Genomic DNA, 14064 nt, shown 5'->3' with positions numbered 1-14064 from the left:
AGACATGACCTCGGTATACATCCTTATGACAGGAGAGTCAAGGGTTAGGAAAGGGGGCCGGGGGTGGGGACTGGAAGATGGCGGCCCAGCGGTCATTTCTATGTTTCTCGTGCGTTCCCAGAGCCGCCAACCCTCCAGATAGGCCACCTGTTCCCAATGGGTATTTTTTTTTTTTTCACAATGATATTTAGGAGGATTAGCCCTTTGCAGTCAGTTATAAGGAAAAGGCTAAGGGCCAATTAATTTTAGGGAAAACATAAGATAATAGTTCTCGTCTGTTAAACTCTCACTCAGTGGAAGATGCTAGATGCTTTGAAATGTGCCATTTCATTATCACAACAGCTCTAGGAATATTTACACCCCACTTTACATTTGGGGAAACTGAGCTACAGAGCATTCAAGTGAGGTTTTCACGATCAAACAACCAGGTGGAAGCAGAATTCAGATGCAGGGCACAGTCCTGTAGCCCATGTCATAAATTCCTGCCTGAGGTTCCTCTTGGGAAATTCTGAATCTTCCCTTCTGCCACACTTCCTGCAGATCATTCTTTCCTGGTTGTGTCCCACCTGCACTGGCTGCCCCATTGCTGTGCCCCTGACAGGCTCCCCTACTCCTTCTCAGATTTAAATGTCAAAGGTACTCTGAAGCTTTAGGGCATCTTCTCATTTCACACTCACGTGAGATGGAAGGACTTTCAGCACCGTGCCTTGATTTCAAAATATGCAAGACACATTGCGATTTAATGTCTCCAGGATGTGCATTATTTGAGAGTCCAGACTCAACCTTGCATCTCCAGTGGGAAGTCTGCTGTTCCCTCTTCCTGACTTCCCTCCTTCAGGCTCCTGGTCACAGAGCCCCTTGGTATCTACCATCTGAAGAGGTAGACTCTTGACTATTCTAGAGTGATTGCTTTCCCCCTCTCCCTGCTGGCAAAGCCAGCAGACTTCCCTCTATCTTCACAGGGGCAGCCCAGAGAGATTCCGAAGGTACAAATCACAAACCTGTGGGCACTACTGACTAGGGAGGACTGGACATTGTAACTGTCCAGTGGAAGCACACAGAGCCTTGAGCCAGGTTTCTGTAACAGCTCGAGTTTCTATCACTGCCTGCTCCTGGCACATATGATTGTCTACGTGCTCCTTTTTCTCCTGGTACAAGCGCTGAGACTGGCCCTGGGACCTCAGCTGTGAGTGGATCTAAGAAGAGTTGTTGTTTTTCGTCTTCTTGCAATTGGTGGTTGTTGGTTTTGTTCTTGTTGCTGCAGCTGTGACGTAAGGAAAAACGTTCCAACTGGTTCAGTGTTGATCCAGAAACCAGAGGATCCTGCAGTAAGTGAACACATGAGCAACTTCAGACTAGCTCTGTCCTGTGGACGGAGGCCCTTAGGGACAGCCCTGTCACAGACACATTTTACCCACAATGCTGAGTAACTTAACTCAACATGTTGTATTGCTGAGGCAGAGAGAGGAGTCCTTAGAAAGATGGATCTCATGGGCATATGACTTAGTGCTGTAGGTCAAGAATACCATTTCCTGATTTCCTGCTTTCTTCTTTTTTATCATTTCCCTTTCCTTATGTCTTCATTTGAATAAGAAGAGATGGTCACCGGATTTTGACTCAGACTCCTTTACAGGCAGTCACTCTGTTTCTTCTGTCTCAGATGGAGATGGATTTGCTGGAAGCACATCTTCAATGCCAGGCCAGGCCCCTCAAACCCAGGGGAGACTCCCCCACTCCCGTCACAGGTACCACACAGGTATCCAGAGCTCTGGCTGCCCCTGGGGCACTGGGCAGCGTTTCCCCAGCAGGGTCGGGTTCAGGCTTCAAATGGCGGTGCCTGGTGAGGAAGAGGGTGGAAGCCAGCTGGAGCATCTTGTGGGGGACATAGTTGGCCCGGGCCTCCTTGAACTGTCGGACACGCACCATGTCCCAGAGGAGCTGTTCCTGGGTCAGGGAAGGAACAGAGCTCCTTCTTGTGTCAGAAGCAACCGGTCCTCCTGTGAAGCTGCCCGGGGCCAGGAGGCAGCTCACAGCCCAGAGCTGAGATGCTGCCACGGGGATCCAGGAGGAGCCCAGCATGGGTGCTGCACCTGAGAGCTTCCTTCCCTGGGCTTTATGTGAATGGAATGGCTTGTAAATGGCAGGATCAAGGATCCCTTTTATTTGTGTTGCTATGTGTTCTTTAAAGATTTTATTGATTTATATGACACACACAGAGAGACAGCAAGCACAAGCACGGGAGTTTGAGAGGGAGAAGCAGACTGAACAGGGAGCTCGACACAGGGCTTGATCCCATGCCCCAGCATCATGACCTGAGCCTAAGGCAGACACTTAACCAACTGAGACACTCAGGTGCCCCCTGAACAATCCTATCCATAAAGAATATTCGCACTTGGGTGTCTACCATGTGAAGTGGAATGTATCTGGTGCTTTTTATTTTATTTCCTGACATGTCTGTTTCCTTTTCTACTTACAGAATTCATATTTTCTTTTCTTCTCACTCTTCCCTTTAACATAACTGATATTAGTTCACTACAATTATTGTTCCATGGTTATTTTTTCTACAAAATCCAAGACACAGACACAGCATTGGACTTGTGAAGTCTGCCTTTCCCGTGACGACAGCATGCAAAGTGACTTCCAGGAAGTCGACGCAATTACTTCTAATGTGAAAACGAAATCACGAGTGAGAGAGTGGTACAATCCGTTCTTTCATCAGGTGTAATCAGACTTGTTTCCTGCTTCAATAAGAAACAAATGCAAGAAGTTTTCTATAGAAACAATTAATCAACAGAAAATAAAGAATTTAATATATGTAAAACATATACGATTCTCTTAACCACAAAGGGTAGGTAAACTAATATAATACAATAAAAAATAACTTAAATCTTATAGTGAAATCAATAAATAGCTAAATAGGCAGATCAGCATGGTCATCTGAGGGCGACAGATGTTTGTAACATTGACTTCAAGTTGCCTAATACTCTTGAATACATGTGACAGATTGATTCAGCTCATGTCATGATGACAGCAGAAATGAGAGTCTTTGACACTACAGGACACATGGGAGTGTGATAGTATTCTTCAGAGAGAATCATTTCCATCTTGAAAGGGGTGTCACTTTCTGCTCCACAATCTCTTATGCAAGGCTGTTGATGCATACAAGGGTTTCATGATCTCTGCTCGGACTATCTCCCAGGCACAAGGGCTGTATTGCTTCTCTTGCAGATAGAGGGAGATTCTCTGGAAGTAGTTCCTCAGGATGGAGTCCCCGTTCACCAGGGGCATCTCTCCCACCCCGGCCTCGTGCAGGGGACAGGCTTCCAGGTGGCCCAGCTGCTCAGAAATTCCCGAGCACAATTCCTCCAGGAGGGTCGTGTTCCAGGGAGTAGGTGAGGCCTCTGTGCAGAAGAGGTAGAAGGTCTTCTGGTTCGTCAAATGGACGACAAAGATTGCTTGAGCCTTCTGCAGCTGCTTGCCGTCCAACGCCTCCTGGGGGAAGCCAAAGTCATTTGTGTAGTTGAGTTGTCACAGGAGCTAGCATACAGTCTCCTCATTTGTTGCAGAAGCATCAAGGCCCTCCAGTGCAGCAGGCCATGGTCCTGGGGCAGGTCACATCCCAGAGAGCCGAGGGAGTGGCAGCTGAGCACTACCAGGGCCACCAAGAAGGAGCAGAGCAGGGCCATCGGGGATCCTGCAGGTGCTGTTGGCCTGGCTGGGGTGGGCATGTCTGGGACATGAGGCTCTAGGTTCTCCGAACATCTTCTCTTGTGCGTGTAACTTAAGTAGGGGACATATTCATTTTCGATTTCTGAACGTTTCCCTTTCTTTCTGCTTCTCTTTTTGATTTCCTTTCTGCACTTTCTCCTTGGGTTTGAGCACGGTTTCCCAACTCCGCATACATGTTTTTCATGATTGTCCTTGCCCCCAGAGACTCCTTTGATGTTTTTAATTGAACTTCCAGGAAAGTTAATAGCATGGATACAGTATGTATACAGTTACGTTTTGTACTTGTATCTGAGCTTATACATACAAAAGAAAGTGTGAAGTTTACTCTTTTTATTCTTACCTATGCAGGGTTAAGAATGACTAACAATTTGAAACTAAAAGTCAAATTTTAAGGCCATTGATGTGTAACGGTTTAACTTAATTTGATGAGACCTGCTATTTAAATTCACTTACATAATTTGTCATATATATAATACACATATGCAAATGAACAATTTCTACAAACATGTAATAATTCAATGTATTTGAATATTTAAAATCATTCCAATTATTAACAGCAATTGATAAGTAAAATTTTTTAGTAGGCAATTATGTTTAGTGTACTGAGTTGTAATGTTGACCTACGTAAGAAAATAATCTTTGACCCCATCTGTGACTAGATAGGCATCAAGTTATTGTTAAAATACTTTTTTCTGTTTATCGCTAGATATAATTACTGATGTGTTCACTATGGTTTATAGAATTACATCATAATCGTAACCTATTTATGTTTCAGTCTAAAACATGCACCACATGAAGCTCAGAAGACAGCCAATGGCAGCTCAAGAGTAAGCAAAGACCACCCATCCAAGCATGCCCTTGAGATTCAGGAGAGGTGGAGAGAAAGTCCTCCAATCACAGCAACGTGTCATCCCTATCTCTGTTGCACTCTCTGCAGACATTTCATGTTCCTTCCACAAATTCCTTGTCCATGCTTCTTGTGTGATACCCAAGAAAACCCAGTGAGAGAATAAAAATACTAAGGAAGAAGGTTTTGTTAGACTGCTCCAAGATTGAGCTTGGAGAGCCACAGACCATTGTGATATTGAAGACTGGTTCACAGCCCTAAGAACTACCTGTTACACCCTTGGAAGCATTGTAAGAACTCTTCCGTCTGGTGGGGGAATGTTGATTTAAGGGGACACTATGCAAATACAGAACCAGGGAACCTGTGAAAAGTGTTGATATCTTATACTCAGTTTTGCTGTGAAACTCACTGCTCATTTAAAAAGTATGTTTTTCCAGGGACACCTGGGTGGCTCAGTTGGTTAAGCTTATAACTCTCTTGGTTTGGGCTCAGGTCATGATCTCCCAGGTGGTGGGCTCAAGCCCGCCTAGAGCTCCACACTCAGCAGGGAGCCTGCTTGAGGATTCTCTCTGTCTGCCACTCTCCCAAAGACTATGCCCTTCTCGATCTCTGCAAAATAAATACATCTTTTTTTTTTTTTTTAAAGTATGTTTTCCAAAAATATATAAAAACTTACTGCATTAACAGGGTTAGTTCTTTCTAGGTAAGATTGGGTTTTTATTCCTCCCATTCTGGAGAAAAATCTGCAGGGACAGCCTGAGGCAGAGAGCACAATCCAGATCTACAGACTTGATCACAGTCTTAGTCCACCTGGACAGGAGGTGGCACTCTTCCTCAGTAAGTAATTTGACAGGCCACAGAATGAAATTATCCTGCTTTCTATTTCGATTTAAGTATAGCAACTGTTGCATCATTGTAACAGGGAAATTCCCTCATAACCAGAAATAGTTCCCAGGAGGAAAAGAAGAGAACAAGGCCTCTTCTAGGAGTGTTTCCGAAAGGTCTAGAACTTTCACACAAAGTTGATTTCAGTTTGTGCTTTTGTACTTGGAAGTAAAAGTATCAGACAGAAACCATAAGAGAATTAATTCTTTTCTATTCTATACTCTATTTCCTTGTGACCACTTCCAATCCTGGGCTTTAGTTTGATGGAACTGCTTATAAATGGCGGACTCAAATATCTGTTTGCACTCAGATGTCTGCCAGTCAACTGTAGGAGTTATCTACTGCTTTGTTTTTATTTCTGTACATTCTGCTTCCAGAGTCCGCTGAGAGATTTCCATTTTTGCCCCTCTGATTACACCATTTAACATAACATATTAAGTAAATGGGATTATTGCTTAGAGTTTTTTTTAAAAGACTTTATTATTTATTTGAAAGAGGGAGCACCAGCAGGGGGACCAGCAGGCAAAGGGAGAGGTGGACTCCCTGCCGAGCAAGGGGTTGGATGCAGGACTCAATCCCAGCACTTTGGGATCATGATCCACATCAAAGGCAGAGGCTTAACCAGCTGAGCCACCAAGGAGTTTGGTTTTTCTACAAAACTTAACAATTCAGACCAAGGATTGGACTTGTTATATTCCCCTCTATCTGGACCCCAACATGTACACTGGGTTGGAGAAAGTCTATTTTTACTTAAAATGTGAACAATGTAATAATGAGTGAGTTGTATAATTCATTTTTCATCAGATGATAATCAGAATTGATACCTCTTACTAAGAAACAGATACAATAGTTGTTCTACGGAAAAATGAATGAAAAACTAAAAAAAAAGGAATATAGGGTTTTCTTTCTTCTGCTAATCACAAAATGTTTTAGAGGGCTCAGCAAACAATATCACTGATTAGGGAGAGGCCTGATTATCACTTTTTCCTGTACTTGTGGATTGTGAAAGGAGGAAAAAGGCCTCTCCATTTCTACTCTGACAACCTTCCCGGCACAGCAGCTGTGTTTCTTCTCCTTCAGATAAGGATGAATGCTTTGGAAATCCTTCTGGACCACAATCCCCAAACACAGACAGACAGGGTTGTCTTCTTCCCTGGGCTTCCTGTGTCCCAGACAGCGATGAAGGCTGGAGAGGAGGTCATGGAGGGCGGCGTGGCTCCAGGCAGCTTGGCTGTGGTCTGCGCTGAAGAGGTTGAAGACCTGTGGGAGAATCTAGTGGTGGAAAGAGGTGCTTTGTGTCTTCTGGATTTGGGTGATGGTCCATCTTTCCCAAGGAACTCTGAGGTAAGTTCTGTCCTTCAGGCACGTGTGAGAGGGGACAATTTTCAGCTGTCTCATAGTATGAGGATGTTGTGCACTCTAGGCTATGGGCTATGGATGCCCAGCAAGGGAGCAGTCAGGGGTGCAGCAGAGCTGGGCTCCTGCGACTAGCCGAGACAGGTGGGCCATGAAAGAGTTCAGTGATTCTCCAGGAAGCACATGGGTGTCATTTTCCTCAGCTGTTAGTGATCCAGGGCTGACTTGGCTGGCAGGCACCACTTCACTGCGACTTTCATAGTCCACACAAACCTAGCCTTTCCACCTCCTTCCTCACTGATCAGCGTCTGTGGGGCACTTTCACTGGGGACATTTTCAGCCAGGGGTGCGTCCTGCACCTTGCAGTTGCTGGGCACGATCCTGAGACTTGCTTTCACGCAGAAACTGCAGCCAGACCATTGTCAGCAAGAATCAGTTTCCTGAAGGGACTTGAGACTTGGAGTGAAAGCGTGTTCATTGGCCTTTCCAGCTTTGAGGTCGTGTGCGCGCCTGATGCCATGGGCTCAACCGGCTCAGCGTAGGGAGGAGGGCACACAATGGATAGCTGGGAGGAAGGGAAGATGGAACAATGGGGGTGCAGGGTGATGGAATAAAGGGATGATGAGGTGATAGCAGATGTGGTGATGGGGCAGTGGGGCTTGGGGAAGATAGGATGATGGGACGATGGGACATTGGGGTGACAAGGTGATAGCGCCAGGGATGATGAGGAGACTTGAGGATGGGGCATCTGGAAGATGGGTAGATGGGGTGACAGGTCGAGGGGGGTGAATGGACTAAGATAATGGGAATTTGGGACAATGGGGTGTTTTCGGGACCAGGTGACCAGATGTTGAGACAATGGGAGCAATGACATGATGGGGTGGTGGGATGATGGGGTAATGTAGTGACAACATAACGGAGGATGGGGCTACAAAGAGAAAGCATACGGGGACAGGGCCATGGGGCAATGAGTGATGAGGTGATGATGGTCAACAGCATGATGTGGTAACAGGGCAATGAGAGACCAGTTAGCAGGACTCAGCCTGGACTGCAGTGAAGACACAGTGGACAGAGCCAGCCACCATCCAGTCTCCTGTGTGTCAAGGCTAGCAGTCATGCATCCACATGGCCCTCCCTTGACTTCAAGGCCAATTTGCTGGTGGAATAGCGGGACAGCCAGTGTATCAAGATTGCAGACTTCAAAGAAGGAACCTGCAGACTCTGACAGCATCCCAGTCAACTTTGTCCATGTGACATATTTGACAGCACATATTAAATGAAAGTGTTGAACATAAAATATCAAAATTTCTCATTTTAAAAATATTCAAGCTTGGGGCACCTGGGTGGCTCAGTGGGTTAAAACCTCTGCCTTCAGCTCAGGTCATGATCCCAGGGTCCTGGGATCAAGCCCATGTCAGGTTCTCTGCTCAGCAAGAAGCCTGCTTCCCTCACTCTCTCTGCCTGCCTCCCTGTCTACTTGTAATCTCTGTTAAATAAATAAATAAAATCTTTAAAAAATATATTCAAGCTCATAATATTGAGACAATTTCTTCAATGGGGTTGAAGCTTTCTTTTATTTACATCAAAACAATGGACTATAAATTGACTTTTCTACCATTAATGGAAACAAACTCAACAATCTGTAGAAGATTACCTCTTTGCTTTTCACTTGAAAGATCTGTATGTTTGACAATATCTTGGGTCTCCATGACTATCTTGATTATGTTCTTTTAACTTTTGGGAATTGAAATATCTTTCCTAAGACCTCATCTTGACAATATTGTTAGCAAGAAAAGTGTTGTGCACAAGCATCAAGGACATTTAGTAGGTCAGATCGTCTGCACCTGTCCTGCAAACACCACATCTGTCCCCCAATGTGTCATTGTTCCTGTGTTCTTTCAACTGCACCAGCCACTCTGCCACAAACTCTCTTATGCTTAACCTTTAAATGTTGAGGCTCTGCATAACCCCATTTAGGTCTTCTTCTCATTGTCCCCTCTACATAGAAGTGACCACATCCACTCCCTTGTGCTCATTTCCAGATGCAGTAAGGAATTTCACATAGGAGGCTAAGTCCAAGATGGTGGAGGTGTAGACGACCTAAATTTCATCCGGTCCCAGGAATTCAGCTAGATAGCTATCAAACCATTCTGAACACCTAAACCTCAACTGGAGAGAGAAGATAGGAATAGCAAAAACTCTGTGAACAGAAAAACTGCCACTTCTTGGAAGATAGGATCTATGCAGAAGTGAATCTGAGGCAATATATGGGAAGACAGACTGCAGGGGAGGGAGCCTCCATCAGTCCACTACCATAAGTGGTAGAGCAGAGGACCACAAAATTGGAAGATTTGGGGCAACTGGGTGGTTGACTTGGTGAAGCGTCTGCCTTTGGCCAGGGTCATGGTCTCAGGATCCTGGGATCAAGCTCCACATTGGGCTCCCTGCTTGGTGGGGAACCTGCTTCTTCCTCTCCCTCTATAGATCCCCCTGCTTGTGCTCTCTCTCTCTCTCACACACACACAAATAACCCTTTCTCTCAAGTAAATAAAATTAAATTAAAATTTAAGAAAAAAACAAAAATAAGAACAAAATTGAAACTTTTAGAAGTCTGTTCTAGTGAAGGGCACTCTCTGGTGGCTAAGCTGGGGGGGGGGACCCTTGCTGAGTGATAGTGGTCTTAGGACCCTTAGGGTCACAGAAAAACTGGGGGTGTCTGAGTGTAATAGAGTTCCCAGGTATTAGAGCAGAAAAGCCAGTTGCAAAGAGTAAGCCCAGATGTGAGCTTTCAGCTAAGGGTTACCATAAACCATTATCTGAGACACAACCAGTTAGAGATCTATGAGCAAGGACCCCAAAAGCAGCAGATCCAGGGAGACTCCGCTTCCTCCCTTGGGAGGAGTGACACAGGAGCAAGCCTCAGGAATATGCTGGGTTTGGATTCTCCAAATGGGATGGTGTGCCCAAGATAGAAACACTTGGTCACTGACTGAGGAGTGCAGACAGAAACCAGGCAGACAGGAGTGATTGACTGCACTTCTCGGAAAGCACACTGAAGAGTGGAGCCCTGAGCTCTTGGATCTCCCCAGGCCAGAGATGGGAGGCCACCATTTTCATTCTATTTTCATTCTCATCCTCTAAAGCTGCACAGAAAGACTTCAGGAAACAAAAGCTATGGATAGCAAACCCAAGCAGACTACTTAGCTTGGCGCCTAGCAAAGACAGTGCCACTCTAACTGGAGCAAAGATATTTGATAATAAATGCAACAGGCCCCTCCATCAGAAGATCAGAAAGAACATCCAGCCAAGACCAATTTATAGATCAATGAGAACTGCAAAACTCCAGCCCTAGGGAATATAGCACATAGAATTCATAGCATTTCCCCGTGATTCTTTAGTCTTTCAACGTTAATATTTTTAATTTTCTTTTTTCTTTTCTTTTTTAAATTTTTCTTCTTTCCTTTTTCAACCAACTTTTTATTAGTTCCTTTTTAAAAATCTTTTTAAGTATTCATTTTTACAGTCATATTTTATCCCTTAATTGTATTTAACAGTATTTTTTTGTATATATATGTTTTTCTTTCTTTAAAATTTGGGGAGGCAATTTCTTCTAACAGACCAAACACACCCAAAAAGCTAGTGTATGGCTCTGTTCTATTCAACTACCTGATCATATTTTTTCCTTTTCCCGCTGGTTTCAGGTCTCTTCTGATTTGCTTAGTGTATATTTTTTCTGGGGTCATTGTTATCCTTTTAGTATTTTGTTCTCTCATTCATCTGCTCTTCTCTGGTCAAAAATGACAAAGCAGAAAAACTCACCTCAAGAAAAAGAACAAGAGGCAGCACCAACTGACAGAGACCTAATCATTATGGACATTAGTAAGATGTTGGAACTGAAGTTCAGAATAATGATTATAAAGATACTAAGTGTGTTTGAAAAAAGCATGGAAGACACTAAGAATCCCATTGTGGAGAAGTAAAATCTAACCAAGTTGAAATCAAAAAGGCTGTTAATGAGGTGCAATAAAAAATGGAGGCTCTAACTGCTAGGATAAATAAGGCAGAGAGAATTAGTGATATATAAGACCAAATGATGAAGAATGAAGAAGCTGAGAAAAAAAGAGATAAAAAACTACTGGATCACAGGGTGGGGCGCAGATCACGAAAGTCTGGTGGAGAATTTAAGAGCTAAGTGATGCCATAAAGTGAAAAATATTAGAAAAATTGGGATCCCAGAAAAGAAAAAAGGGGGGGCAGAAGGTTATTGGATTAAATTATAGTAGAAAACTTCCCTAATTTGGGGAAGGAAACAGGCATCAAAAGTCAGAAGGCACAGAGAAACCCTCTCAAAATCAATAAAAATAGGTCAGCACCCCCAACATCTATTAATAAGACTTACAAATCTCAGAGATCAAGAGAAAACCCAGAAAGCAGCTCACTACAAGAGGTCTGTAAACTACCACAGTAGAAACAATAGATTGGCAGCAGACCCCTATCCACAGAAACCTGGAGGGCAGAAAGGACCAGCATGATATATTTAAGATATTAAACAAGAAAAATATACAGCCAAGAATACAATATCCAGTTAAGCTGTCATTGAAAAGCAGAGTGATACAAAGCTTCCAGGAAAGCAGAAACTAAAAGAATTTGCAAACACCAAACCAACCTTACACGAAATATTGAAAGCAGTCCTCAAAGCAAAGAGAGAGCCCAAAAGTAACATAGACCAGAAAGGAACAGAGACAATAGACAGTAATAGTCAACTTAATGCAGTACAATGGCACTAAATCTGTATCTTTCAATAATTACCCTGAATGTAAATGGGCTAAATGCCCCAATCAAAATACACAGGGTATTAGATTGGACAAAAAGGCAAGACCCATTGATATGCTGTCTGCAAGAGACTCATTTTAGACCCAGACACCTCCAAATTGAAATTGAGGGGGTGGAATACCATTTATTATGTAAACGGACATCAAAAGAATGCTGGGTGGCAGTCCTCATATCAGAAAATTAGATTTTAAATCAAAGACTATAATAAGAGATGATGATGGACACTATATCAGACTTAAAGGATCAGTCCAACAAAATCTAACAATTGTAAATATTTATGCCCCTAACATGGGAGTAGCTAATTATATATGCCAATTAATAATAAAATCAAAGAAACACATCAACACTAATACAATAATAGCAGGGGATTTTAACACCCCCTCACAGAAGTGGACAGATTATCTAAGAAAAGATCAACAAGAAAATAAGGGCTGTAAATGATATGTTGGACCAGATAGACTTCACAGATATATTCAGAACATTCCATCCACAAACAACAGAATACACATTCTTCTCTAGTGCACATGGAACATTCTCCAAAATAGATCATATCCTGGGTCACAGATGGGGTCTCAACAAGTACCAAAAGACTGAGATCATTCCCTGCATATTTTCACACCGCAATGCTTTGAAACTGGAACTCAACCATGAGAGGAAAGGTGGAAAGAACTCAAACACATGGAGGCTAAAGAGCATCCTACTAAAGAATGAATGAGTCAACCAGGAAATTAAAGAAGAATAAACAATATATAGAAACAAATGGAAATGAAAACATAACTGTTCAAAATCTTTGGGATGCAGCAAAGGCAGTCCTAAGAGAGAAGTATAAAGCAATACAAGCCTTTCTCTAGAAACAAGAAAGGTCTCAAATACACAACCAGCCCTATACCTAAAGGAGCAGGGGGAAGAACAGCAAATAGAGCTTAAACCCAACAAGAGAAGAGAAATAATAAACATTAAAGCAGAAATCAGTGAAGTAGAAACCAAAGGAACAGTAGAACAGGTCAACAAAACTAGGAGCTAATCCTTTAAAGAATTAATAAGATTGATATACCCTTGGCCAGACTTATCAAAAAGAGAAAGAACCCAAATTAATAAAATCATGAATGAAAGAGGAGAGATCATAACCAACACCAAGGAAATACGAACAATTATAAGAACATTTTAGGAGCAACTAACTATATGGCAACAAATTAAACAATCTGGAAGAAATGGATGCATTACTAGAGACATATACACTACCACAACTGAACCAGGAAGAAATAGAACAGACCCATCACTAACAAGGAAATTGAAACAGTCATCAAAAAATCTCCCAAAAAGCAAGAGCCCAGGGCCAGATAGTTTCCAAGGGGAATTCTTCCAAACATTTAAAGAAGGATTGCTACCTATTCTTCAGAAGCTGTTTCCAAAAATCAAAATGGAAGAAAAACCTCCAAACTCATTTTATGAGGCCAGCATTACCTTGATCTCAAAACCAGATGAAGAACCCACCAAAACGAAGAATTAGAGACCAATATCCCTGATGAACATGGATACAAAAATTCTCACCAAAATACAAGCCAATAGGATCCAACAGTATATTAAAAGGATGCTTCACCACGACCAAGTAGGATTTATTCCTGGTCTGCAAGGTTGGTTCAACATCCACAGATCAACAAATGTGATGCACTACATTAATAAAAGGAAGAGCCAGAATTATATGATACTCTGAATAGATGCTGAAAAAGCATTTGACAAGGTACAGCATCCTTTCTTGATCAAAACTCTTCACAGTTGAGGGACAGAGTATACATACTTCAATATCATAAAAGCCATTGATGGGAAAACCACAGTGAATGTCTTCTTAATGGAGAAAAAAATGAGAATTTTCTCCTAAGGCCAGGAACATGTCAGGGATGTCCATTATCACCATTGCTGTTCCAACATAGTACTAGAAGTCCAAGCCTCAGCAAATAGACAGGAAAGAAAAAGGCACCCAAATTAGCATAGAAGTCAAACTCTCACTGTTTGTAGATGATGTGATACTGTATGTGGAAAAACCAAAAGACTCCACCCCAAAATTTGTGGAATTCATACAGGAATTCAATAAAATGGCAGGATATAAAATCAATGCATGGAAATCAGTTGCATTTCCATACAATAAAAATGAGAAAAAAGAAAGAGAAATTACAGAATTGATCCCATCTACATTGCACCCAAAATCATAAGATACCTGGGAATAAATTTAACCAAAGAGGCAAAGAATCTTTGTGCAGAAACTATAGAACACTCATGAAAGAAATTGAGGAAGACACAGAGAAATGGAAAAACATTCCATGTTCATAGATGGAAAGAAAAAAATATTGTGAAAATGTCTATGCTACCTAGAGCAATTTACACATTCCAAGCAAACCCTATCAAAATTCCATCAA

The 14064-nt window shown here is 42.5% G+C and overlaps 1 long non-coding RNA gene and 1 pseudogene across 2 annotated transcripts in view; one reads left to right on the top strand and one right to left on the bottom strand.

Moving 5' to 3' along the window:
- Positions 1 to 14064, top strand: part of LOC309846494 — a 69263-nt gene that overhangs the window by 15706 nt on the left and 39493 nt on the right. The gene's annotated exons all lie outside the window — the stretch shown is intronic.
- LOC309846474 (interferon alpha-1/2 pseudogene) lies at positions 2784 to 3727 on the bottom strand (annotated as a pseudogene). Its single transcript has one exon. The product of its transcript is annotated as an interferon alpha-1/2 pseudogene (transcript).

This window comes from Mustela nivalis (genome assembly GCF_964662115.1).
Source record: "Mustela nivalis genome assembly, chromosome: 13".
Classification (NCBI taxonomy): domain Eukaryota; kingdom Metazoa; phylum Chordata; class Mammalia; order Carnivora; family Mustelidae; genus Mustela; species Mustela nivalis.
The sequence above is the reverse complement of the archived record's forward strand: the minus strand, read 5'-3'. Positions and strand labels throughout refer to the sequence as shown.